Genomic DNA, 26,793 nt, shown 5'->3' on the forward strand with positions numbered 1-26,793 from the left:
GGTTTTCCAGTGGCTTCACGGGACTTTGGATTGGAAACCTAATTCCACTGCAATGTTTTTTTTTTGGTGTTCTGGCCGTACTTGTTGTTCTTTGTGCTCCTTAAAGCTCCTCCACCGCCTCCAGTCCATCTTCGACTTCCCTTTAAGTGTATTTCCAGTTATTGCTGCCTTGAGCTCTGCAGGAAATTGGCTTATGTGTTGGGGAGAATATAGTGGGGGGGTGCCCACCTTTTGATCTAGTCCCCCTGCTTTCCCATGGGCCTTACAAGAAGCCCCCCCCCCTCCCCCCCCCCCAGGTGCAACACTGTGTGACAGCAGCTTGAGCTATTGATCGCTGTAAGAGGCGCTCTCCGGGTCTAAATGAAAACTCATAAAAAATAGATGGACTCTGTGGATTATTTGGAGTTTTACCTCCTTGTTGTATTTCTCGCACACCTTCCTTTGATGCAACCTGCACAAGGGAAGCGGCTGAAGACAAGCGACTGGCATGCAAACAATTGGCTTTTTGGGCTAAATTTGATGACTCGACATTAAATATAAAAGATGATTTTTTTTCTTTCTTTGTTAGCCTCCAAAAATGGAATGATCACACATTGTGCCGGCTCTTTTTCAGGGCTCGGGTTTCTTGGTTTTCTCTTTCTAAGGGGGGGTGGGGGGATCTGCTGGTGGGAGGCTTAAGCTCCCTGCCTTTGGCTTACCACAGTGATTAGCTTTATCAGGCCCTGACATCCCTCTAGTGATTGTTCAACTCAAGCTAATGGCAGTAGAAAAAGCAACCTTGGAATCGCTATCTGTGTTGCAATGATTTTTGTGCTCCCCCGCCCCGCCCCCGCAGAGGGGGCTACCTCGCCATCCCCGTGCACCCGTTCACGAGTGGCTGAGCATGAACCCCCGCTCAGATAATTGAATTGCAGCTCTGAAACGGATTGGGCCTTTCCTGGCTGAAGGCCGAACGTCATCCTGGCCGTCCCGTCAACAACAACGATGTAGAGGAAAGTATAGTTTGTCATTGGAGGTCGCCCACAAATGCCCTAAAATAGCAAATTCCAAGCAAAAAGGGAGTCTTCCTCTGTCTTTTTGGCTAATGCTTGGTGGGACTTTTTTTTATGGGTCTACTTAAGATAGATATTGCCACCAAAATTTCATGTCGCGAAATGACTTGAAAAGACAAAAGCTTCCAAATTCATTATATGGCGTGTCAGCAGTAGTCACTGCCATGCAAAGACCATTTGCTGTGACAAATACGACAATTATTCACACTAAAGCGTCGGTCGAGTATATGTGGTTGACATTTTGAGCAAAGATGAGCAAAACAACAACATGAGCCTCCAGTAAATAGGCTGTATGCTTATCCCAGATGGCTTTCTGACACTTTTTTTTTTCTTCTTCACAGCAGACAGGCCTACCAAATTTTGCTTCCAAAGCTGATTTTTATTTTTTTCCCTTTTCTCTCCTTCAAAAGACAAATAATCTCAGTCTCCAAAAGTGCCCGAGAGTCAAAGCAGCGCGATAGATCTGTCGCTTATAAGAAAGGATGTTGCCCCCCCCCTTTTCTCTTCTCCCGACTGAACCGGGTCAATGAGCAGCTTCATAAATCATTGTGAAGCTCGTGTCAGGAACGCTAGCCGCGGCGCTGCTGAATAAATTGCTGGCGCGGCATATATAGCCGCTGAGTGTACGTGTGTGTGCGTATACCCAAGTGTGACAGCGCTCACCTGGGGCGAGAGCGGCGCCTGAAAAATGTTAATTGGTTGGGTGTCTTCAGGTAGCGGCCGATCGGGCGCACGCAAGCAGAAAGGTTGCGCTTGTAATTGTTTTAATGCCGCTTGAGCCTGGTGACACGCAAATGTAGGAGCCCAAAACTGCTGGTCGGCGCTCATTTGCCGGGCACATAAAGGCAATCAATCGTTTTTAGTATAGTCCACACAGTGCAAATTCTATTTTTTAATAAAAAAAAAAAAGAATATCACCAACTTTATATGTATGGCTTACTGAATATGATTTTCGAAACATAAAATGGCCATCAAAGGGGCAATTTTGTTGAGAAGGCAACTTTTTTTTTTGGACTTGCTTAAGTAGTAAATAAATAATAATAAAATAAATAATTAAATAAATGTGTGGGCAGGAAATGTCTTTTTTTTTGGGCTTGCTTAATTAAATAATAAGAATAATTAAATAAATCATGAAATAATTTTGTGGGCAGGAATTGTCTCGAAGCAAGCTGATGACACTTTGGCCCGACTCACCGGGCCTGGGCGAAGATCCGCCGTTGACTTTTTTTTTTTCTGCCACTGTTGGTCAAGGCCAAGTTAAGCCCAACGTCGGCCAGCAAAAAGCCGCATGAGCCACAAAGCAGCCACTCGCATGTTACAGACATTTTTATGAAGACACCGGGGAACTGTATTGAGCTAAATATGCAAATGAAACAGATGCTTTTCCAAATGCTTCCTCAAATGGGATTGGTTGATTTTTTTTTTTTTTTTTTAAACAAAGTCTCCTCTGATAGCACCTAATGTGCCGCTTCTCCAATTAAGCGGCGGGCTCGGTTTCATTCGACAGAGTAATTAGCGAGGAAATGGAGCAGAGGGGAGAGCGAGGAAGGAAAAAGAGGAAGAGGGGTGGAGCGGCTCATAAAAAGAGGGAGCGACCCAGAGCAGGTGGGGAGGGAGCCAGGCGGGTCTTTGACGAGCGCTCATTACGACTTTCCACAAATGAGACGGTGGCCGTGGCAAGCGCTCATCATCAACACACAAACAACCGAGATGGATGAGGAGGGGGGGTGAAAAAAAAAATCCCCACATGGAAGTCCTCAAGTCATAATGAAGGCAACAATCCAATCATTAGCGCTCATTAATGACGCATGCTCCGGTTTGGATGTGAAATCAGAACATTGGCTTGGGTCTAATTGACATTTACTAAATGGAACTTTAGCAACACCTGCACAATCCAATCATCATGAAAAAAAAATCAGCGTTGAGTTCTTTTTAATTTCTTTTTTTTTTTTTCTTCCCCTTTTGTTAAACATGCAGAAACGAGTGTAAGAAAAGGTTGAAATGAGCCTGCCTGCCAGACTGCACTCTAAATTATTGATACGTATCTGCGGGCCGATTATTGATCAAGTCCAAAGCACAGACTCGCTGCTGGGCTTCTGCTTTAATGGCTGGATTCCGCTTTGATTTTAGGTTTCACATCGATTGGTTTCATATCGGTGATTTATTCGAGCCTCCATTAATTTTTTTCTGGCCTACAGTTTCAGGCTGTTGTGGTACGGTTGTGTTTTTTGTTGTTGTTGTTTTTTTACTGAGGAAAGGGCCAGAGAACAAGTGAGTGTTGCTGCGACCTTCTGTCGAATCTCTGCGGATCACTCAGGGGTGGTTTGGATCCTGTGACCCCTAAAGAACCCTTTGCCCTCCCCTCTCTGCCCTCGGACCTTAATTCTTCAAGCCAGTTGCCGCAGGTTCTCCCCCAAGAAGCCCTGAAAATGATAATCCATCACCAGGAGCATAGAGAAGGTGACTGCGTTGAGGGCTGAAGTTCAGGTGGCGGACAATTTGGCTTTGAAGCGAGTACGGCTGCAATTGATCCACCTTGCGATGGATGGAGGGATGGATGGATGGATTACAGTTGTCCGATGAATGAAATCTTCCCGCAGCATAACCGTCGGCAGTTCTCGCGTCACCGGATATGTCATGACTTAGTGATTTCTCGACGACACGGCTCGAGATCGCGCCCGTCTCCGATTACATTTTGCAGTAAGGGACGCTCGTGGCCGTGGACAGCTGCAGGCCAGCGTTTGAAACCCGATCCTTCCGTCTCTTCTCACTCCATCACTCCCTCCCTCCCACCACATGAAAGCCAAGCATTTGATGGCGTTCAGAAATCCGTGCTTCCTTTGCCTTCCTTTGACTCTTGTATTCGTAGGAAGTTCGGCGTCCAGATGAGGCTAACCTGGCATGTCAAACAGTCAGTGGTGTTTATTTCAGCTTGTCAGTCTTCCGAAAGGTAAATCCAAATAAATGAATAAATCCCTGGAAAAATAAAATAAATAAACAAATGAATATAAATTAACAAATGAATACAAAAATGGCAGACGGGATGCTAACACGCTTCGCCTCATTGCCAGATAGGAGACCGTACCGGGGGAGCCGCCGTCGTCGCACGGATCGCTTAAGCGGGGCCAAAGGCCAACTGAATCGAAATCAGAACAAGCCCATTCAAATGCAAAGCAGAATCTTATCTGGCCGCCTCTGCTGCTGGCCTTCGCGCTCGACACCGACCGGGGCAGAGCTATTAACGTAAGTTCCTCCTATGTTTCTCTTGAAGTCGGGTTGTGTTTGGGAAGATACCGCCGGCGCGAGATGGCTTCTCCTAATCTACAGGCAGAAATACAAGCAATGACGTCACTTGCGCTTGCTGGTGATTTGTAAAAGCGTCGCTGCTAATGCACGCAATCAGCCGCTAACTTTTTCTAAGCGGCAGTGTGCCATTTGAGAGCTAAATGGTGCCGTTATTGGGAAAAATGAACCCCCGCGCGCGGCGTCGTAATGGAGCTGAAAAAGAACGGCTTAATTGCCCGACGTATTCACGCCCAGACATTAACTGTATCATTTGCATTTTTACTTTCTTTTTTTTCCCGCCTTTTTAAAGGTCCCCCGGTGTGTACGTGGAACGGGCATGTGAATTATAACTCTGACACTTCATGAATATCGATTTGGCGGCGCCGCCGCTAAGTGGGAGGCTGCGGAAAATGTGGAAAATATGCCAAGCCGTTTACATTTGCAATTAATTGCAGGTTAGTTCATGCATCTGACGCGTTGACGCTTTAATGGACTATATTTCTTTGCTAGCCCGACATATCAAACGTGTTGAAGGCCAATAATGATTCAGTGAATTATAATCGACTTCATCAAGTCAGTTATATTATGAATTGAGCGGCGACCCGGCCAAGGCCAGCCGAGGTCGGCTCCAGCACCCCGAAAGCCTGAACAGAAGACGGATGGACGGTAGGAAAGGTCAGACACGGTCGGACTCCCCGACATACGGAAGTTGTCGGCGTGATTTATCTCCGTCGATGACCCGGATGGATCCAGATATCCCACCTTTGGCCCCCGCTCCAGACACGACCCCGCGACCGGTCATCGATTGACCATCGCTCGACCCCAAGAGAACGGCGGCGCCAACAATTGCCGCATCTCCAGGAGGAGAAGTCCGAGTGATTCCTCTTGTCAGAGCAAGAAAAGCGCCCATCGTTCAATTTGGGGCCGGGGGGATACCCGGCATCTGTCATCGTGTTTGTTCCTCCACTTGTGTGCTTCTCTTGTGAATGCGGCAAACTCCGACATAAATCATTGTCAGTTTCACCTCATTTCCTGCTTTATGACAAATGGCCCCCGAAAGCTATGACGACGTCTGCCGCTCTTAACCCTTGCGACGCTGTCCCGCTTCTTTTTACATCACAATGGGCCTTCAGACGCTTCTCGGGGGAACCGGACCTTGGCTTGCCTTGGCTCCTCAGCATCCTGCCTTCTTACAAGCCCCTCCCCCTTTCGCCTCTCCCCTCCATTGCTTCCATCTCCTAAATTACTGCTGCCTAACTGGGCGTCGATGATAACAATTGAAAATGGTCTCGGTGAAAACGAATCTAATCGCAAGCGAGAGCTTTATTGAAAATGAAATTAGCGGACTTTTCTAATAAAAGCCTAATGTGTGGCTCGATAATGGACGTTGATGAGGGCGGCGGCGTTATTGAGAAGGGAAGAACAAAACCGTTTGAGATTTCATTCATCTGAAATTCAATGCCGACCGGGGCGGAGGAATTAGGCAGCCGGTGGAAAGGTACTCTCCAAATGGTTTTATTTCTCCCATTAAACGCAGCGACATTTGACATCTCCCATTTGACAGCCCCTGATACTTATTTTATTTACAAGGCTCCGTTTTGGCCAATTGCTGCCAAAGTTGAACCATAACAGATGAAACTATTGAAATTTAGTTATTGTTTGTGGGTGGATCTCATTATATATTTAAAAAAAAAAAAAAAAAAAGAGTCCCAGAGGCGCCCCTCTCTTGTCAGGGCCCATTCAATTATGGTCCTAGCTTTCATTTCAGAACCCCCCCACCAGCTCCCAATTGCATCCGCGTGCCAGCAGCGGCAGCCCTCACACTCCGGCACCCACAGCGGGGGATTGTGGGCCGGGGAACGTGGCATCATTACCTTCTTGGAGTGGCAGCTGTTGAGCGCGGCCCACAGGCTGTCCCTCATCCACCCGCCGGCCGCATATTTTATGCACTCGCTCAAGGGTGAACGAAACATGGATGATGTTTGCGGGTTTGTTTTTTTTAAGACTGTGAGGTGACTTTTAGCTGTTAACGTTAGCGCGGCGCGTGCCACCGAGCTCCCCGTTGCGCCGCGCCCCGTCTCATTAATCACACGAGGCCCGGCGCCGCCGACAGCCCTGCAACCAGGTTGCTTGCCATTTCCTTGCGCTCCGGGAAGGCGGCATTATGTGGCGACAGGAAGAAGGCGGTGCGCCAATAACAGCTGCCAGTGGTCATCCCAAGCACCCTCCCTAACCTTCTCCCTGCCCCCTTAAGTCCACGTGTCCGCCCCATTCCCCTACCAAGCTGTTTGGCTTCCCCCTGTCTGAGGTTCACAAGTTTTCAACGGAGGGGTCAAAGGTCGTTGAAGTCGCCTCAGCATCGCTCAGCAACGTCGCACGTCAGGAGAGCTGCTCGAGCATGACGGATGGAGGCAGACAGGCGGGGAGAGGGGGGGGGGGGGTCTGTGTGGAGGGGAGGGGGAGGCGGCACCTCCCACACTGTTTAACCATCCACCTCAGCTGTATTCTCGCCATCCTCTAATTCAGTATCGATGTCGGCGTGCTGTTTGAATTCCGAGTGGTATTCGTTTGAAGGGGAGGTGGAAAGCTGTGGGCTGTTGCTACTGGTTCCGTGGTCTAGTTGTGTCACCGACGAGTAGCTGCGCTGTCACTTGTCCCTAATTGGCCCAGATTGGCTCAAAGCTCACTGACCCGCCCTGTCTTTCTCAACGTGTGTCTTTGTGTGCCAAGAAAAGACAACGCTCTCCACTAGTGGATGCTAAAGCCCTCTCAGGAGGCGGGGCAGTATGACAGTTTGAGGATGCAGTCAGTGGGCAGGGCTAGATCTGATCTCGATCGGAGACCCCATTGATCCGGGTGGGGGCGGGGGTCGTCGCCGGGTCAGTACACGAAGCGACAATGACACGCTTCATCATACGGTACAAACCAATTGCGACATTTTCAAATGCCGTGACACCGAGTATCAATCTGGAGCGAGGCATACATCACCCGCATGGTCGTCCATTAAAGCGGCGGCCGGCACCTCGTTTAGCCGCGCCGCAATCAATCCAAACTGGGGCCGCTCGTCCGTTTTGGGCCAAATGGAGAATCTATGATGTGCTCCGAGGGTGCTCGGCGATGGACCCTCCGGCGTTGCATCCTAATTGGATGGTGTGACCTTTCCCTGTTGTAATTTCCAAGAGGCTGATGGTCCATGTGGGCGGGGCCGCGGGGGTTCCAACACATTAGGAGGGCCTGATGGATGTTGGGGACCAATGGTAGCGGGTAGCAACATGTGAGGCGACAGCTGTTGACAGGGAAGGAATGTAATTGTCACCGCAGGCATCGCCGCGCATTCTCTAAATTAGTCTTGCTGGTTCAATGGTTTTATAAACACACCTAAAACTCAAAGCACATTAATTAGGCCTTGTAATTTATTTTCCGTTCTTATTGTTGGGCCAGAGAAATGAACGTTTTAAGGGCTTTTGCATTCTCAAGAATCAAAGTGCAGGCAGCCTTGGAGAATAAACAATGTTTAAGTCATTCAGTGCCATTGACGGGTTATAGACGTCAAAGATATTAACTGAGTTAAAAGGACCCGTGGCAAGTCAAAATTGCCATTTTGGGCGATTTTTCAAAAGGTGCAATATATAGTGCGTGTCATCGTCATTTGGAGCGCTTTGGACGGCGTACGGCGCCGGAACAAATGTCCGCATATTTGGCTTGAGCATGCTTTGTATGACGAGACGTGTTGTCACCGTTGGTGGAAATGTCAAATAAGCACGTTGGAACCCCACTTGAGCCCCTTTAATGGTGGCCATCGTCGGCTTTAACGATCTTGGCGAAACGCGTGAAAAGGGTCGCTGAGGGCCTGGACCCCCTTCGGAACAGGTGCGTTTTATTGCGGGGCCAACGGGCGGCTCGTCGTCGCCCCCTCGACTAACGAGGCATCGGGGGCCGGCTTTGTGATGGCACAAGAGCGTCCCGCAGTGAACCTTGTCTCCTGTTTGATGCTGTCTTTCTCTTTGGGCTACAAAAGGAGGCCATGCGAGGATGCGTGATGGCATCAGGTGGCTTCTTCCTGCCTGCCTCCCTCCCTCCTCAGTGTCCTCCAGGCTACAAGAAAAACAAAGCTTACAGCTCAGGCTTGGCCGGCTTTGATTGTGTCGAGTTTTTCCTGCTATGTCGACGCCACGTGGACTTAAATGTTTTGCAGCTCACCTTTCACCCCTTTGTTGAAAAATTTCAAGGGCAAATTTCGTTGTATGTGGTTATTTAGTTTTTCTTTTGTCTCATTCTTCTGAGCTCCTTTGTCCACCCTTGGCAAAGATCTACGCCCCTTCCTTCCTTCCTTCCTTCCTTCCTTCCTTCCTTCCTTCCTTCCTTCCTTCCTTCCTTCCTTCCTTCCTTCCTTCCTTCCTTCCTTCCTTCCTTCCTTCCTTCCTTCCTTCCTTCCTTCCTTCCTTCCTTCCTTCCTTCCTTCCTTCCTTCCTTCCTTCCTTCCTTCCTTCCTTCCTTCCTTCCTTCCTTCCTTCCTTCCTTCCCCTCTGTCACATTCCGCCGTGGGTAAGCGACGATCCCGAGCTCTCTGCGGTGTTGACCGTGCTCCTATTTGCTCACCTTCGCCTCTCTCTTTGCTTTGCTGTGTAATTTATGAAGCGCCGCACTTGAGCGCAGCAGGCTCGCCCTTGTTCCAACCGCCATCGGGTCCGTGTTTGTCCTGGCCTTTTACCGCCCGAGCCGGTTGATACCAACACGCGAGCGGGGGGCGGCGGCGAGGAACACCTTGAGTGAGATTTTCTTCTTCTTTTTCTCTGCTGAAAGGCCAAAGTCATTTGTTCTTATTGCTTGCAGTCTCACGGGAACAAACACGGGAGGCGGCGGGAGGGATGAGGCTCCTACGCTGCAGTCCTGAAGTTTGCTTTGTCCTTTTTTTTTTTTTAAATCCGATACGGAGTGTTCAATTGCTGTAAATCAGGCAGCGCACTTGTCTGCCTTGTCAATCGACATCAGTTTGTGACTCGAACAACACGTCAGAACAAAGATTTATGTTACCTTGAGGCAAAGACTTGAACTTGATGAGGGAGTGAGCGCCAGTCTGTGCGCAGGAATTCTGGTTCATCCAAAATGAGAAGCAAGTATGCTAAACAAACTAGCACCAGATTGGACAGCCTAATGCGGGCAGAGCGTGGCGTCCGACTTTGATGACCATTTTGTTTGCGTCGAGAAAGCGGGCGACCCGGTTGTTGTTCCTGGCAGCATCCATCCATTACCATGCGCTTCTCCCCATATGGAATCTGGACATCCATGTCAAAAATCCCCTTTGCTCGAATCCTTGCGCTCAACTCGTGTCACCTTTTGATCATAATTGGACTCAACATGGAGGCAGACGTGGGGGGCCGACAACCAAGAGAGAAGCGCACAAGTCACACAAAGGTTAGTAGGAGCTCCCAAAGGAGGCCAAATCCCTTCTCTGAAAGCTTATTGTGTAGAAAGCATGAAACCGGATTCCTGTAACGAGTCTCTGATCGGCCAAGGCCCAAAGGACTCAATTAGACCGGAGCCATCCGTTCTGAGCCGGCCGCCTTGTCTTTCTTTCACCTTCTAGTTACATCGGTCCATGCCAGGATGTGCGCGTGAAACAGTACGGAAATCACCGCTATTGTCAAATATTTGCTAGCTTGCTAGCAAGCGCCCGATAAATGTTGATATTACATGTAAACTACTAGAATATTCAAAAAAATGTGCGTGAAACGGTGCAGAAATCACCACTAACGTCAAACATTTGCTAGCTAGCTAGCTAGCAAGAGCCCGAGAAATAATATTGATATTAAATGTAAACTACTGAAATAATCAAAAAAATAATGTTGGAAGAAAAACAAGGTTCGCTTAGATATTAAGAAAATACACACAAAAAAATTAAAGCACAAAAACACAAAACTACTTTTTGGGGAAACATGATTTGTGAGACAACTGCTAACATCTGCAGACGCTAACTAAAGTGCTAAGGACCATTTCTATTTGAAACGTGTGTGTGTGTTCTTCCCACGATTGCACCATTTGAGGGGGTGGTATGAAAAGATGCCAACGTGTGAAAATGGCAACCGCCTTACATTTACGTATAATTAAAGTGAATTATAATCATTTCTTTATTCCAGACAGTCATGCCTTTCATTGGTCTCCCTGCACCAACTTGTCCCGAGCTTGCCTAACACAAGTCCTGTAAACATAAGAGGCTTTTTATTTTCCTTTTCCTCTTTTTGAGAATTGGCCCAACTTTGCGGCGGCATCCCTGTAAAATGAAAATAAATGTTTTGTAAATGAGTCGGAGAAGGCTAAAGTCATCACGCAAGCCGTTAACTCTGTTTTCTCAATAGCTTTGCCCTTTTCAAACGACATCAAAAGGTTCATTTACTTGCCGTTCCTTCCGAGATCACTCTATCGCTTGTCAAACGTGGAAAGGTCTATGGAGCAAATCTGGCTGATATTTAAACCCGAATTACAATATTGCACGCTAAGCATAAACTCAATAAAAATAATAAAAAAAGCCCTCAGCCGCGGCGGGAACAAGTCGGCGCCCGTTGCCAGAGTGCCTCGAAGCGTGTCGCCGATTTCATCCGCTGCTCAAATGATGCGAGCCGCACAAAAGTCAATTAGAGCGGCCCAAAATGACTCGTTCTGGACGTGTCCCGAGCGGGAACGGCTGGGGCTCCCTGGGGGAAATGAGGCCGTCTGCAATGGCTTGTGTTTAGCCTTGATAATGTGAGTTCATCAAAGACAATGGTCCTTTACCTTCTGTGTGCATGCCCGGAGGTGTTCAAGTCCGCAAAAATCACACCTGGTTGGCTTTGCTCTTCATCTGCTCAATTCGTGTCAATTACGCCAGTGAAACGGATAATGGAAATATAAAACTATTACCCCCCACATTGCAAGAGGGCCAAGCAGGGCTATTTAAAGTCCCTCTAGCGTGGACAAGGCGCAACATAAAGCATCGACCAAGCGTCCCTCCGCCCCTCGGAGCTGCCATCGCCGGCAGAGTAATACTCTGTTTTCTCCGTAATCAATTAGTAAGACTTCGATGGCCCGGCCATTCGTTATGTTGGAGGGGGGGGAGGAGCGGTGCCCCTGGGATGGGCGCGTCAGCCGACGCTGATGCATGGCGCGGCCGTGCCGATCGCTCTCGCATCCAAAGCAGCAGCGAGGCCCTTAGTCTGCCAAGCAAGCGCCGAGTATTTCTTGTTAAGCAGCCGGCCGAGGAAGCCTCATTTACTCCGGGATGCAATTAATGCTCTTGTAAAACTTAATAGCGAAGGCCGTTTCAAGCAATCATTCAGTCCTGATCGGGAAAGTTAACATTCGATTCCGATCGGGATGACGAACGTTAAATTAGTTCCGGCAGAAGATACTCGAGTCATGGCCGTGCACAGCTAGTGGTGAGCTAAGTGCCATCCTGCAAAACCTCGCACAATTGTTTCTTCCAGAGGGCTGCCTGGCGGCCATGATTTTTGGGCTCCTCTTAAAGCCTCGTTTCCTGGCGACGGTCAAAGTCACGCCCGCACACATTTGTCGACTCGGGCCCAAAGCAAATGTTTTCAGTACATATTTAATGAGTCTTTGGTTGCGATTGAGCCCTCGGTTGGCACCGCCGTTAGCATCCCAATTACGGCGCTCGCCGCTCGACCTCGTGAATATCGGAGTAGCTCAAGAGCTGCGCCGGGAATCATTATGCGGAACAGATGTTAGCCGCCGCCGCCGCCGCTACAACATCAACCGCCGCGCTTATTTGGATGCATAATTGATAGGAAATAGGATTAATTGTGCAATGTACACACGTGTTACTTTGGGTCAGCCTTTCTTCGTCGCTGAGCAATTACGATGAGGCTCGCGTGCGACTATTCAACGTATCGAGCGGCTCCGTGATGGATGGCGGCCAGCTTTCGAGGGATCAATTAAACATTACACAACTACTTCTCCGTTTGAGCCGCTTTGTTTTATGAATGTTGTCCTTTGGATTTCCGAGCTCTCATTTTTACTTTTCGTCCCGCGTGCGCAATGACTATTTAAAGTCTCGTCAAATAAAGACGCGCGGCGGATCTCGAGAGAGGAATGAAGCTTACGACTCCCGGTGTTAACATCGGCCAGCGGATGGCCAAGCGGGCATTTAAACATCGAGCAAAAAAGGGGACTGAAACATTTTCTTGTATTGATGTTCCCGGTTCACCGTCTTCCTTGTCCTTGAATTTGTATGTCCAATTTCCGAGTCGCTTAACTCATTCAGTCCCATTGACAGTTATAGACGTCAAAGATATTAACTGGGTTTGGCAGCGAATGAGTCCAAGATCACTATTTGGACTCGTTCCACTTCCGAAAGGGGCACGTATGTGTTGCCAGTCGGGGTGCGCTGAGAAGCACGAAAATATTAGTGGGAGCAACCCCCCTCCCCACTTGCCAGGTGTGAGTAACATCTGCCATGTCGCCGCGTCAAAGCCTTCCTCGCGCTACTGCTGTCTCTTTCCATTTGCTCCAATAACGCCTTTGTCGTCCTTCATTTGGCACGAGCCGGCGCTTAATGGATTCCAAGATTAAACATGATCCCGTTCCAGCACGCAATTAGCGCACGGCCCTGCCTATTAACACGCACGGGTGGGGGGTTAAGAACGGCCACCGATTGGCAGTGGAGAAACTTATGTGGTGTGGCGCCAATACTGCCCCCCCCTAAATTTGGGGGACTCTCCTTTTACTTTTGGCTAAAGGGGGAGAGTGCACATATGGACGCAGAGTGGGCAGCTGGAGTGCTCTGCTTGGGGGTACGGGCGGGTGGACTAAGTGGACGTTGGAGGGGGTGGAAGCTTTAGTTTGGCCAACAGATGTTTTGGGGAGGTGTGTTTGTGTCGGGGACTGTGACCCGGTCATTGAAGGGCGGTCGAGGGACCGTGCAAAAAAGGACATTACATGTTCCGGCCCGCTGTTAGACTGGAAACATTCCACGGTGTAAAACACACACTTGGGGTCCTTCAAACCTCAATTAACTAGTGTATTCAATCCAATCGGCTGCTGCACAGGAAGTAAACCCGTTTAATTTGGGTCCATTTTTAACAACTAACAAAAAAAGCACTTTATCTTTCGGCTCGGAGCAAGAAAAATTAATTTTTCCTTGCTCGGCACTCGTTCGTTGGCATCTCTTTCTTTCCATCCCGGAGCACTTTATTTGTAACTCCATTTACCCGGCTTGTACTTGCATGGATCCATTTCTCCAATCTGATGTCACCCTTCTTTTATTTTTTTGGGGGGGGATAATGATCGCCCAGAGACTCATCTTTGAGTGCACGTACGGCCTCTGACTAGCAACTCTCTCATGCTCGCCCGCCCGCCAGCAAAGTCTCGCCGCCATTGAATGGGAAGGAGATGAATGGCGTCTGTAAATGAATTTCTAAAGGCCACGGTGCTTTATCACGGACTCAGCCGTCGCCCCGTCCCGTTTCTCGTCTGAATAAGGGCGGAATTATCACTCGGGAAGGAGGAAGGGAGGAGAGGGAGATGAATACCTCCGGCGACGACACCCCGGGGACGCGCGCACTCACGCGCAGGTAGGGAGGAAGTGTTGCTAGGTCAGGCGGGAGGTTGCGTTATGCCGCACTAATGGCGCGCTCCATTAATCCTACAATGATGAAGGCCATTTCCTTTATTTAATTGGCTACCAGCGTCTTTGTTACACATCATTTCCAAATGCACGCTGTGTGCTTTTAGCTGGGGGAGGTGGCCTATCAAACAAGTGTCTTTTGTGCCTCTGTTTGGCGGCTAATAGACACAAACATGCCCCCGAAAAGTGTGTCAGCATGGAGCTGTTTTGTTTAGCTTTGCTTTTAAACGCACTGCTTTTAACTTGGGAAAATAAACAAAGATGTCACCCTTTGTTTTGTACTCTAAATGAGAGATTTTTAAAGTGAGTTGCCTACATAGACCATGGGTGTCAAACCCAAGGCCCGGGGGCCAGATAGGCCCCACCAAATCATTTTATGTGGCCCACTGTGCATCGACTTCATGTGTCAATGCTTCCCTTATAAAAAATAGATCATGTATTGGCATTCATCTTTTTGAAACATTTAACAGTTTTTACTAGTCTATGATTTCAAAACTAGTCATTCATCATTTTTTGTGTAGCCTATACTGTAAATACATACTATAAGGCGTTGACAGTCATGATGGCTCTCAGAAAGAAAACTATGACTACAATGCGGCCCGGCACAAAAATTAGTTTGACACCCCTGATGTAGACTGTTTAATAACTGCTGTGAAGAAATTCATCAATGAATGTGTAAAATCCCCGAATTTGTCCCCCGCCAAAATTGTAATCGCTCCCACGTCCCAAGATTCTCTTAAAAGTTCACGACGGCGCTGCTGGTTTTATCAGTCTTGCATTTATTTCCCAAACACGCTGGCTTTCGTTTGGCTGCGAAAAGCCGCCGCGCTCTCCGCCGAGCGACCGAGCGCTTATTAAAAACATAAATCTGCGATATTAAAAAAACACGCCGCTGCTGCTGCGGCGAGCGAGTGCCGAGACGATTCGCCGCGCCGATAGCGAGGGGTGGGAGTCGTGACAAAGGGCCGCGCCCACACGAACCCAAACGCACACTGACTGCATTGCGACCGCAGGCTGACCCAGAAACACAAGCGTGCCTATAGGGGGCGGCGAGTTGTTGACTTTGCAATTTGTGTGTAGAGCAAGACACGTCGGCTAATTGGCAACAATGGCAGAAGTCAACAAGAAGATGGAAAAGCCAACTCGCTCATCTTAACGGATCCCAAGGCTGCGCTCGGCTTGTTTTCCACATTGCAGGCTGATTGGGGGCATGGCAATATTTACTGAGACCCCCCCCCCACCCTCCCCTACATGCTCCTCTAGGCCTAACAATCTCCACCCCCTTTCCCTTCCTTCCGTCCTATCCCGCTAGGCTGGCATTTGAGCCTCACCAGCCAGGGGATGTTTTTTTTTTTTTTTTTTCCCATCCCTTTGCCCCCGCAAAACCCTCCCCCCCGCCCTTCGCTGCAAGCCCTCTACGGACATGCTGCACAGGGACACTCACTTCCTCATTAAAAAAGCAAGAAGCATTAATGTTGTATGAGGCCAAGAAGAGCCGGAGGAGGCAAAGCAAGAGGGAGGGTGTTTTCCCCTTGATCGAGTCCTAAGGATGCATGATGAATCCTCACAGACGCGCAGGCCGACATGCTGAGGAAGAGGAGGAGATGAGAGGCTGCTGCAGACTTTTTTTTTTTCCCCTTACCTCTCCCCCTTCCTTCTGACCGACAGACATAATGGCAATGTGACTCAACGGATTGATGGCTTGTGGAGAACAGAGCTAATCGTTGGATTTGAATCAAGAACTTGAAGGCTGCTGTGTGGTTTCTCCCCAGTAATAAAATGGAACATTTGAATGTTGGGATATTGTCAACTGTGAAGGACATTATCTGGGAAATAGCAAGAAGACCACATTTGATGGAGGTCAAGCCGTGGCGGAGCCGAAAAAAACAACAGCTGCCGTCCTCGGTCGAGATGGAGACAATATTTCCGTGTGCTACTAATCTCAAATCGCCACCGTTAAAATATTGTACATAAATAAGCAAAGATTCTTTTTTTTTTTTATTCTTCCCCTTACCGATCGATGAGCGTTGCTATGCGCCGCTTCATTATGCGGCAATTTCAAGGACTCTGCCGCTTCGTTGGATTCACTCCTCTCGTCAAGCAATATCCCGAGAGCCGCCACTCAATTGGCGTTCCCACTCTGATAGACAGTCCGGCGCGGGGGATCAATGGCATCAACTTTGTCGTATTGACCTCTGCCGTTTTTTGGCCGAGCGCTTCGCCGGACGCACTCGTGCGGATATATATTGTTTTGAAACCGCAAGTTGTATTTGGGTCTTCCGTCAACATTTGTAACGGGGCTTTTCCTCAGGATCACCCTTGGCGTGCCGCGCCTTGCGCGGTAGGGAAATTGGGGTCACCGTCGGGAAGCTCGCAGAAAGAAAAAGCAGCCCAAAGCAAGATGAGCGCACGTTTGACCGTGTTGTCTTTTCTGTGGGGGGGGGGTGTGGAGGGTTTCGCCCCGTAGCGCCGCTTCATCTGCCGAGTAGCTTGCCGCCGATGCCGGCGTGTCCGCGGGCCCTGTCTGCACGCGTCACACCGGGCCAGACAAAAGACGAAGAGATCGGGCAACCGGGGCGAGTCACGGATTTCCTCCCGCGGCACCATTTTAAGGCGTTACAAAGGCAGGAAGATCTTTTTCGTCGGGCGGGCGCCATTGGGTTCACGCCAAGTAAAAAGTGTATGGATTGGTCGGTTGGCTCTTTATGGAGCTGTAAGCAAATCTTGCCGTCTTAATGGCCATGAATTTTTCAGCAAGTATGACTCTTGGGAAGGCTCTGATATGAGACACTAAGTGCTTTTGACGCACATAGCAACAACCTAAACCCTGAAACTAACAATCTGGGTTCTGAACCACATTCCAGGCTAATTTTAAAAGCCAAACCAAAAGCCGCATTTGAATTTTATTTTATTTTATTTATATTTGCTGATATTATGTATTTATTTATTTTGTTCTCATCTCGTCATGAGACGTGTGGTCTAATTATCGCAGTCCTCTTCTTGGTTTGGTGCTTTACGCATGGCTCGGCCCCACCGGGGTTTTCGGTATTCTGACGATAAGCCCCCCCCCCCCCCTCGCCTGAGCCCCCGCCACCCCCTCCTTCTCTCTCGTCCAATCCTCACCCGCAAGTCAACATAATAAACAGTTTCAGGATTTTGTTTTTGCCGGGCGAGGCCTTTGTTTCTCGTGAGGATTTATCATCTGCCTCCAGTATTTTCGGGCGTCTTAATCTGCACGTTGTTTGATTACTGGCAGCTAATTAAAGTGAGGTGATGGCTTGATGATGGGTGGATGCGGGGGGCGGCAGGGTGCCTAGTTGCCAGCCAGCTCTTCTCTCCGCTGCTTATTTATCCGCTTGCCCAACAAGATCCCATTTGCATATTTTCACTTTTCCTCGGCGACTTATCGCCTCCGCCCGCAAATAAGAGCCGGTTCTGACTTTTGGCTTGCCTGTGACTGAACCGCAGGAAGCTTTGGTGGGCTGACGTGTGGGGGAGTAAAGCGCTGCACACATCTGCAGCCATAAGCTGGTTTTTTTTTTTTTTTCTCTTCAATGAGAAGAAAAGAAGTCATGGAAGGGATGTTTTGCTGTAAACATGGAAACGGGCTCCGCTAAGGAGCTATTGTTTTTTGCATTGAGCTTTGTTCCTTTGTCCCTTAGTGGGATTATCCAAAAAGAAAAACTTTTCAACCCATCTTCATTCAAATCTGGTTTCATGACTTTGTGATCATTTCAAAAGCGATGAGCTAGATAAGCTCCAATCAAACGTAACAAATAAAAGCGACTTTCCTCGCTCTACGTTGTGCTCGGCGCCATCCGAGCTCCTTTGTTCCTCCTTTCACGTGCTTAGCGGCCCATTCATCATGTAATTGCGACACGAGGCGCCTTTACCTGGTGACACGCCGACAAATGTCACCGATGACAACGAGTTTGTCTCCGCAGAGAGATGCCCTTTTCCCGCCGTCCCCCGAGCGCCGGCAACACCCTCGCGGGTCTCCGTCTCTTGTCAAGCGCTTGAACCCATTTGCATGCGCATCTGCTTGTCGACGGGACGTCCTTCGGACCCCCTCGATGCCGGTGACGATGCGCTGAGCGTCGGAAAGGGGCCACTAAGGAGCTCGGGGGCCAAGAAGGAGCATTGGAAGCACGACACAATCTGCCTCGTGACCTTTGACCTCTGCGTTTAAATTCGAGTACTTTTCTTGAAATGGCTTGCACAGGTTTTTGTTTTGATTTCTTTCAACTTGGCGACTAAAGTCCACTTAATGTGGCAGACGCAGTCAAGCACGCATGCCGGATTTTGACTCAAACCTCGTGTCTATTCGGGCATAATGAAATGGTACTTTTATCCCTTATCCACTCTGTTCCGCCACACACTCGCGGCGAGGGAAAAAAAGAGCTGAAAGCTTAAGCGGGCCGCCAGAGCCGAGCCGAGCCGTCAGTCCATTTGCCACTGTGGCTGGCGGATGAGTAATGGCGGCGCCGCTGTCCTTATCGCCGAGGCGCACACCTGCGCCGCTCCCAGCGCCGCAGACTTAATTGCTCCCCGCCACCTCCTGTTTTGGGTCTCCGTATCTGCTTATGCTCCACATTGCCGGAGAGCGACCTGGTGTCCATTAGCGTCGTGTCCACGTGGGCGCAGCGCAGAGGAATCAATGTCGCCAGTCGGGAAGGCTTGTCTTCTCGCTCCAAAGATGGGGAGGGCGAGGCGCTCGCACAAATCCTCAAAATTATCATTAAACCTTCATGTCACGCTCCGACCGAGTTTAAGCACGGACACGAGTGGTTCGTAATTTCCCCTCGTCCGAGTTTGCTGTTAGTTTGGCTGATATGGCTGCTCGAAAGCAAAATTCATCCAACTTTAACACTCAGTCGTAGAGAGCGCGGCAATTTAGTCAAGGATGGCTTTCGGGATGGATTCATTCCCGATGAGGAGATGATCACAGTCCCAAAGCTCTGGATTTTCTTTTCACATTTTTGCTACTTGAGTCAAGCTGTGTTTTCAGCTTTACCGACGTGTGTTGCCATGGTAATGGAGTTTCATGCAGCACATGATAGCAATCGTGAGCCCCTTTCACACTGCCCCCCCCCCCCCCGCCCTCCGTGTAAGGAAGGTACTGACGTGGAATTACAGTTGAGCTGGAAATCTGTTCGCTTTCTTTTGATGTACAAAGTAAAACCAGAGATGTAACACATTTTTAAACGCAACGAAAACCGCCAGACGTGGTCCGAGCCCCAGCCCAGTTTTTGCAGTGATAAAAAAAAAAAAAGACTGTAAATTCAATGAAAAAGAATGTCTTCAAAGTGTTGCTTACATCATCTCTCAAGTCTATAAAAAGCAACAGTGTAAGCGTGTGTGTCCCTCCTCTTGTGGTTCTGGATGAATGCCCCCAGAGAGCGCCACCAGCTGGAACCGCATTTGCCCGCCCCCCCTCCTGCTCCCGGTCGGGGTCGGGCTAAGAGGCAAACTATTGGCAAAGCCTCCACGCTCGCCATGTGATAAATAACCAGGAGTCGGCTGGATGACATCACATTTTTCATCATTAATCCAAGTCATTATAAGGCCGTTTCCCCCGGAATTGATCCCCCTGTCCGGCCCGGCCCAGTCCACGCCAGTCCAGCTGACGCAGCCCCTGCTGGCGATGGAATGAGAATGGGACGCAAGAACAGGTGTGGAGTGCTCATGCCTGGCTTCATGTTCCACAAAAGCAGTAGAGGACCTCTCGCCGTGCATGGTGGACAAAACTAACAAGAATCAACACCAACATCAATCTGTCAGTGGCAGTAAAGAAAAAAATCATTATGTCTGTCCAGCATGCACCTCCAAAAAAATATAAATAAAATATTAAAAATGTAATAAAATTGAACTACAAAAATAAAATAAAACAAATAATAGAATAATAAAAAATAAAAAATTATGACATTATTTACAGTTATTTTGAAATGAAATGAAGTTTATAATTGTCAGCCAGGACTCCACCTTCCAATTTTGACTTTAACAGAATTTCAGCCCGCCCGAGACAACGTCTCACTTTGACGGAGGTAATCAACAATAATCGCTTTGGGCATCAAGCTGTCGGCGTGAGTAAACAAAAAGAAAGACATTTGGAGTCGAGTGACCCCGGAGGTGAGCTCGCAGGGGAAGGTCGTAACCCTCTGACGGCCTCGGTGGCTGCCATCATCGGAACGGGGGGGGGGGGCTCTGCAATCAACCTTGGCTCCCTGGCTGAGGCCTCCCATCGTCCTCACCCGCTTTCTCACCTTCTGCGGGAACAAGAGAGAAGCTGTAATTTCACAGCTGACAGACTTTTTTTTTCCTGATTTAATATCATTTGTAAAAGAGAAAGTAAATCTTCGCTGAACGCCCTGAGGACCCCCCCCCCCCCCCCCCAGATGAGGGCGTGCAGCACCTGAACAGCTGTTACCCTCGTGCTAAAACGTTAGCTGTTGAGAGCCGATGTTGGGTGAGGTGAGGGGTCGGATGGACGAGGTCATTCCCCGGATGAGTGAGCATAAAAGTGGGGGCCGTGGCATCGGCAGCTGGAGGCTCACTCGGCGAGATGCAACACGCCGCCGCGCACCTGTAACCCGATGACTCCTTTTATTGTGTCAAGTCAAACGACAGATTGCACGAGAGGGCCGACGCCGGTCCGACCGTGCCGGTTATTACTCGCCGTTCCCCCTAATGAAGTCCAAATGTAATTATCAGCTAATTTGCCACGTTGTCTCGGGCGACGCCAGGTTCTTCCTCCCACCCGCGGTGTCGACCCCCATTAACTCCTTAACTGCCATAGACGAGAATAGACGGCAAACATCACTTTGTACCGGGTTGCCATAGATGCGAATTGACATCAAACATCACTTTGTACTGAGCTGAGCCATTTCATTTAGCAACTTGGCTCCGAGTGCTCGTTTGGCTCGGCGAAATGGCGACCGATCGTCGGGCGATCAAAGTATGTTTGGTCACTTGTCAAAGCATTTCAATTCATTGTCAAAAATCTCACTTGAGCTCATTCAAAGAAAGAAGGGCTCCTTTCCAGACTCGACAGACAGTCTTCTGGTCTGTTTGCGGGCGCCTTCGTAACGAGGCCGACCCAATGAATCGCAGTAATTGTGTGTGGCGACATAGTGAAAGATTTAGTGCAATAAAATGTGAAGCTTGTGTCAATATTGATCCTTGTGAATAATTCACAGCGACCTCTTTTGCTCCAAGGCTTCGGGTTGAACCATTTGACGAAGGCGGCGGGGGTGCACGTTTTTTTCCTGGCCGGTCTGCTTTTGCATAGCGCAGAATTGTTGTCACCATTGTTGCTCCTTCGAATTCTGGAAGCGGTGGTGCGTTAAATTGGAAATTATTTCCACCTTGCTAGGCCAATTTACTACAAATGATTCAGTCAAGATATATTCTTCCTGCTTTTTGACGCTGGTGCCGGATGTTGCAGCTTGTGGTGCAGCCTGATTGTTAAACGACCTTTTTTTTTTTTTTTTTTAACTTATCATTCCATCCGTGAATCACACTTTGCGATCACTCCACCTGAATTTTCCATAATTGAACGTGCGGCTCTGAGGTGTAAGTATATGGGTCAGGGAGGGGCGATGTGCAAACCTGAGCTTTTAGCCCAACCACCATCCCGTTGCTAAGCCGCCTGGCCTGGTCTGCAACACAAAAACTTCTCAGCCAGGAATCGGCACAATCAATTACCGGGCTGTGAATATCGCCGCATCTTTGACGCGTCAACATCCTCGCTAGCAAGTAGAAGGCCAATTAATAAAGTGGATAATGCCCCCTTGCAGCTATCCCCGTTGCAAATAAATGGGTGCAAAACTCACCGTGGTACTTTGATATCCCGAGGTGCGCAAAATGCAAATCCTCGACACGTGCTAATTAGCGTCGGGTGCGAAAGCGCTCCCAGTGATGTTTTCCCTTTCCTCTTTTCCGCTATCGAGGAATCGAGGATACGGTGATTCCACATTTAAATGGCAGATGCTAATGTTTATCACAAGATGGTTCACAACAAAAAAAGCGAGCTGAGCCAAAGCCAATTTTCATCTGGATTGCGTTTTGGTCGGGCCGCCGTCGTGCTGGATGTTTTTCTCTCTTGAAAGTGACTCGCTGGCTGGCTGGCTCATCAGCGTGTTTGCGTTCCTGATTACTTGCCGCCTCCACGTCCCCGTTGTCCTTCTTCTGGGTGATTTTGCTCTTGTCCAATGAAGTGCTTCTTGTCATTGCGTGGCAATGGCCCTTGAATCGGAGGGCTTATTTTTTTTCCCTTTTTTTTTTTCAAGATAAACAGTTTTTACTTATTTATTAAGGTGACGTTGGTGTTTCTTTGAATGAGGGTCGGTTTGATCTATTTATTTCCACAAATGAACATTGATAGATACTCGGACAAAGGGCAAGAAGGCGAGCATCCAGTGCTGGAAACCTGTAAATAATCAGGTTTGCGCCGAGGCTTTAGGAAAGCCGCCGTCCGTCTCTTCGGGTAGTTATTGGCAGGGGCCTCCGTGATGCGATTGAAGGCGAAGACGGGGTCAGGTAATTCACTGGGGCTGCCCCGCCCGCAAACACTCTTTCATGCTAGACTGCCTTTCAATAAATAAAAAATGTCTCCCCGCACCAATCTAATATTAACCCCATCTTCTCCGTGGAGCGGTTGGAGGGCTCACGGAAAGGCCTCCGGGCCGGTCGGCCGGGCTGCTAATGGATGAACACGTTCGCAGTGTTTGAGGATTAGACGCAAGGCCATCTTGGGGGAATATGGAAGCCTGCGAAGGCATCTCATTTCAAGCGTGAGGCCCGGCAACGCGGCTTCACGCATGAGCGTGGAAAGAAAGACTACAAAGCCCAAGCGTCGGCCGCGAGCGGGCTTCATGCTGCGTTACCTTTGAAAAGCCAACTCCCAAATTCAATTTGATTCTTCTGAGACTATTGGTCACCGTCTGGGACTAAACCCGCCGGAAACTCAGAACCAGACACCGAGCCCTCGATCCCATCATCTGGAAAGAAAAAAAAAACCTTAACCGGCACCTTTTAACTCATTCAGTGCCATTGGCGGTTATAGACGTCAAAGGTATTTATTGGTTTGGTAGTGAATGAGTTAAGAATCACCTCTTTCTAGAAATGAGAATTGGGGTGACAGAGGATATTTCACATCTTTATCTGGCGCTTTCATTAATGCGTGTTTAATGGGAAAGGATGCTGACAGAGGGGGAATGTTAATTATCGCCATTCATTTTCCCCGAGCGAATGATTCCGACTCATTGTTCTGATAAAGCCCGCTTTTGTGCCAGCGACTCGATCTATCTTGCGGCCCGCTAAGGTCAGCGCTAACTGCCTACTGTTTCGAAAGTGCAAAGAAGCCGCCCCTCCGCCTTACATTTGTTTCTTTGGCAAGCCCCAAAAATGTCCATGTAAGAAAAGTTGGCCAAAGTATCGGTGGGAAGATTATTTCGTGATACCGTTCGGCCTCCGTGAGAAAAACCGCAATCAAGACACCTGTGTTAAGCCAAACAATGTTTCTTTTAAACGGGAGGTAGCTAACGGCTTTTTGTTTTGGCCGTGAAAGTAAATGTTGTTGTATTTCTTGGGAAATGCCCGCAGAGGAATGCAGAAGCAGCGGGCGACTACAGAATGGACGCGCCTTTGTTCGCTCGCCGGGGCTCGTCTATAATTTACAGGGTGTCCGCCTCTCTCTGTCGCTAATGGATGAGAACGTCTGCTCAGAGACTGAAATGGGGGGGGGGGGGGGGGTATTGCATCTGTAAGTCAACCCCCACCCTCCACACAAGTCAATACGCTTCACGCCAAATCTGCACAAATGTTGAATAGTGGTGTGGAATATATATGTGATTGGGTGCTGAGGGTGGTAAAGGTTTTGGGGGGGTGTTTCGAATACATACCATTATTACCATCCTGAATGTCCGCGGGGCTCGTCACGCTGAAAGCAGGCAGATTGAAAAAACGGCTAATGGCAGCCGGGTGATGCCGTGCCGAGTAATTTAGTGTCGGAGGCGTGGTGCGAGAGACCTTAAGCTCTACCATAAAAGGAAATATATTGTTTCACCTTTGAGCGCCCTCGGATACGCGGCGGACAGGTGCTCAGCCCGAGAATGATGGAGGTCAACGCTTCCCTTTGGCTACAGTGGAATGGAAGAAGAAGAAAAAATAACCGAGACGGAGTCTTTGTTGGCAGTCTTGACACCATATGTGGAGGGTCAGCTACAGGATGAGGAACAGCTGCCGTGGGCATGCCACAGTATGGCCAGGCGAAGTGCTCGCCCTTGAGGGTGAGAGCATTTGAGCTGGCTGCCATGGATGAAGCCGCTTTGTCCAGCTTTCTGCACCGTCTTGACGCCATCTTGAGTTTTGCTACCATCTTCTTGCAAAGAATCGGCGGAGGGCAATGCCGCATGGTGGGCGGTCCACGCGGATGGCTCCGGGCAGAACCGCGTGATGAGAATCTGATGAAACCGTTGCTTGGCATCTGAAGGACACCGATGAAGCTGTCTGATAGCCTTACAATCAATTGAATTTGAGGCCAAGGATCAAAGGCAAGGCAAGGCCCGAGGGCCGCTCAGTATTTTGAGAGGTGCCTTCAGAGCCATCAGTCATTTTCAATCCCGATGAACTGATGGCAATACCGGGCTGATTTTTCAGGTGTTAATTCTCATTAGCTTGCTGACAGATAGACGATGACGGATGCGCAAGCAAAGCGACGCCGACCCGACTTTGATTGGATCCGCCCTTTTACATGTCCTACTTACCGTTTTGCATTCCGCAGAGGCCATTGAACGTTTTTCATCCAACATATGCGATTATTTAATCCCGCTACTAGCTAAAGATTCTAAATTGTGCGGACAGTTGTTTGTTTACACGTAATTGGCTGGCAACCAATCCAGGGGTATTGTCCGTTGGGATCAGCAGAAGTGAAGACGGATAGACGGACGAATGTAATATTGACTCAAGCTTCATCGCTAAAAGTTGATCTGTAAAAGACGGGACACGTGCCTGCCTGCATTAGTATGTATAAAAGCAATGCAGTGAACCAGTGACCCCAAAATTAGCCGGCGTGGCCCCGCGTGTGACCCGCTGTTTTCTGCTTGGATTCCAAGGCTCGCCTTTTTGGAGGAAGGAGATTAGGCTCGTGCCGGACGGTTGAGTAATTGGATGAAAGAGGCCAGGGTGATCCCATCACAGGCTTCACACCTCGCTGGTGTCAACACCCCCCCAAGCCCCGAGAACTTGTATCGCAAGGGGGAGCCGAAGGTGTGTGCGTGTTTGCACATTGTCTCTGTTGTAAGCTCGTCTACGTGAAAACAACACGGAGCTGTCCTTTGACTTTGCTGTCTGTTAACCTCTGCACCAGTCCCGGGGTTCCGTCCAGGCGACATAATATTTTCCTCAGCTGGAACCCCGTTTGCCTTTTTTTTCTCCTTTCTCTTTATGAGGTCATTACTTCCGCCTGGCTTTCCAAACGTCGGTTAAGCAAGGTCATTTGGCCAACCGGGGGGGGGATACTTGTAGCCCCTCCCTCTTTAGCGGTCACGTAGGAGATGGAAGAGGTTTATGCCCAAAGCCAGATTGAAATGCTCAATTATGCTCACAGAGACTCATTTTAGAACGGTCGTAAAACATGAATTTGTGAAAAAGCCAGTAATCTACAAAATTCAATATTGGCTCTTCATAGCTCAAATATATTTTTAGACTTTATTTTATATTTTTATTATTAATTAATATTTAAAACAACCAAATTTCATGCAAGTTCTATACTTTGAACTTCCAACAAGACAGAACCAGAAGTGAATTGCGACTCTAAGAAAAGAATGAAATCCAAGCAAACAAAGAGATTGCAAGATGAAGGACGAGTTTCGGCGTTGCCGTTTGAAGTGGAGCAGGTCCAAACCAGGCATGAAGCCGTCCGTCTGCCCCGATACCATCTAACTTCAGCGTCCTTATCAAATATCATCCTTGCCAACCCGCATTAGCCGTCCTGGGCTGTATTTACTTTGCGCTTTAAGCGCAGCGAGGCCACCATCATCTCGTCTTTTTAATTTTTTTTTAATTTGTTTTGCCGTTTCCTCTCGTCCTGTTATCTTTTTAAGGAAGTCACTTTAGAGCCTTAAATTAGCAGGCGGAGGCCAGTTTATAACAGAACAAGGCTTATAAGGTTGCGAGCGTGCCGCTGGCCAATGATTGACAACCTGATAAGCGTGTTGACACAAAGTGTTGCTATGCGTGTGTTTTCAACTTCATGTAGGACCGCCTTTATTTTATTTTATTTTGGGTTTTTTTATTTCATTTTTTTTTTTTTTTTCATTTTTATTTCATTTGATTTTTTTGTTATTATTTTATTATTTAACTATAAGATTGGACTATTTGACAATACTTTGGCTTGAGTTTTTGTTGACTGCAACTCACGTCTACTTTTTTTGTGTCTTTCATGTTTCCCTGATGTGACGCTGCAAATGGCAACATTCAGGTGAGTGACATTCGTTCATATTTTTCTTGTGCATGTCGTCACTTGATTGAGTTCATTGGGTTTTTGATGAATATACCAGCCTCCGTTATATATATTTATATTCTTATATATATATATATATATATATATATATATATATATATATATATATATATATATATATATATATATATATATATATATATATATATATATATATATATATATATACATATACACCCTGTGTTTAACTTTAAAATGACATGTATGATATGGCATTTGTGCGGCTGGAAATGTTCCCGCAGTACGTAGCGGTTTGTCACGCGGTAAAATCAACAAGGCCAACTTGTTTGCTCGTTTCCCGGCGGCCCCTTGTT

General features: G+C 48.4%; 1 protein-coding gene across 3 annotated transcripts in view; it reads left to right on the forward strand.

Annotated features, from left to right (window-relative positions):
- Positions 1-26,793, forward strand: part of LOC133155722 (roundabout homolog 2-like) — a 96,778-nt gene that overhangs the window by 7,992 nt on the left and 61,993 nt on the right. The window lies entirely within an intron of this gene.

Source organism: Syngnathus typhle, linkage group LG6 (assembly GCF_033458585.1).
Source record: "Syngnathus typhle isolate RoL2023-S1 ecotype Sweden linkage group LG6, RoL_Styp_1.0, whole genome shotgun sequence".
NCBI classification, from domain to species: Eukaryota; Metazoa; Chordata; class Actinopteri; order Syngnathiformes; family Syngnathidae; genus Syngnathus; species Syngnathus typhle.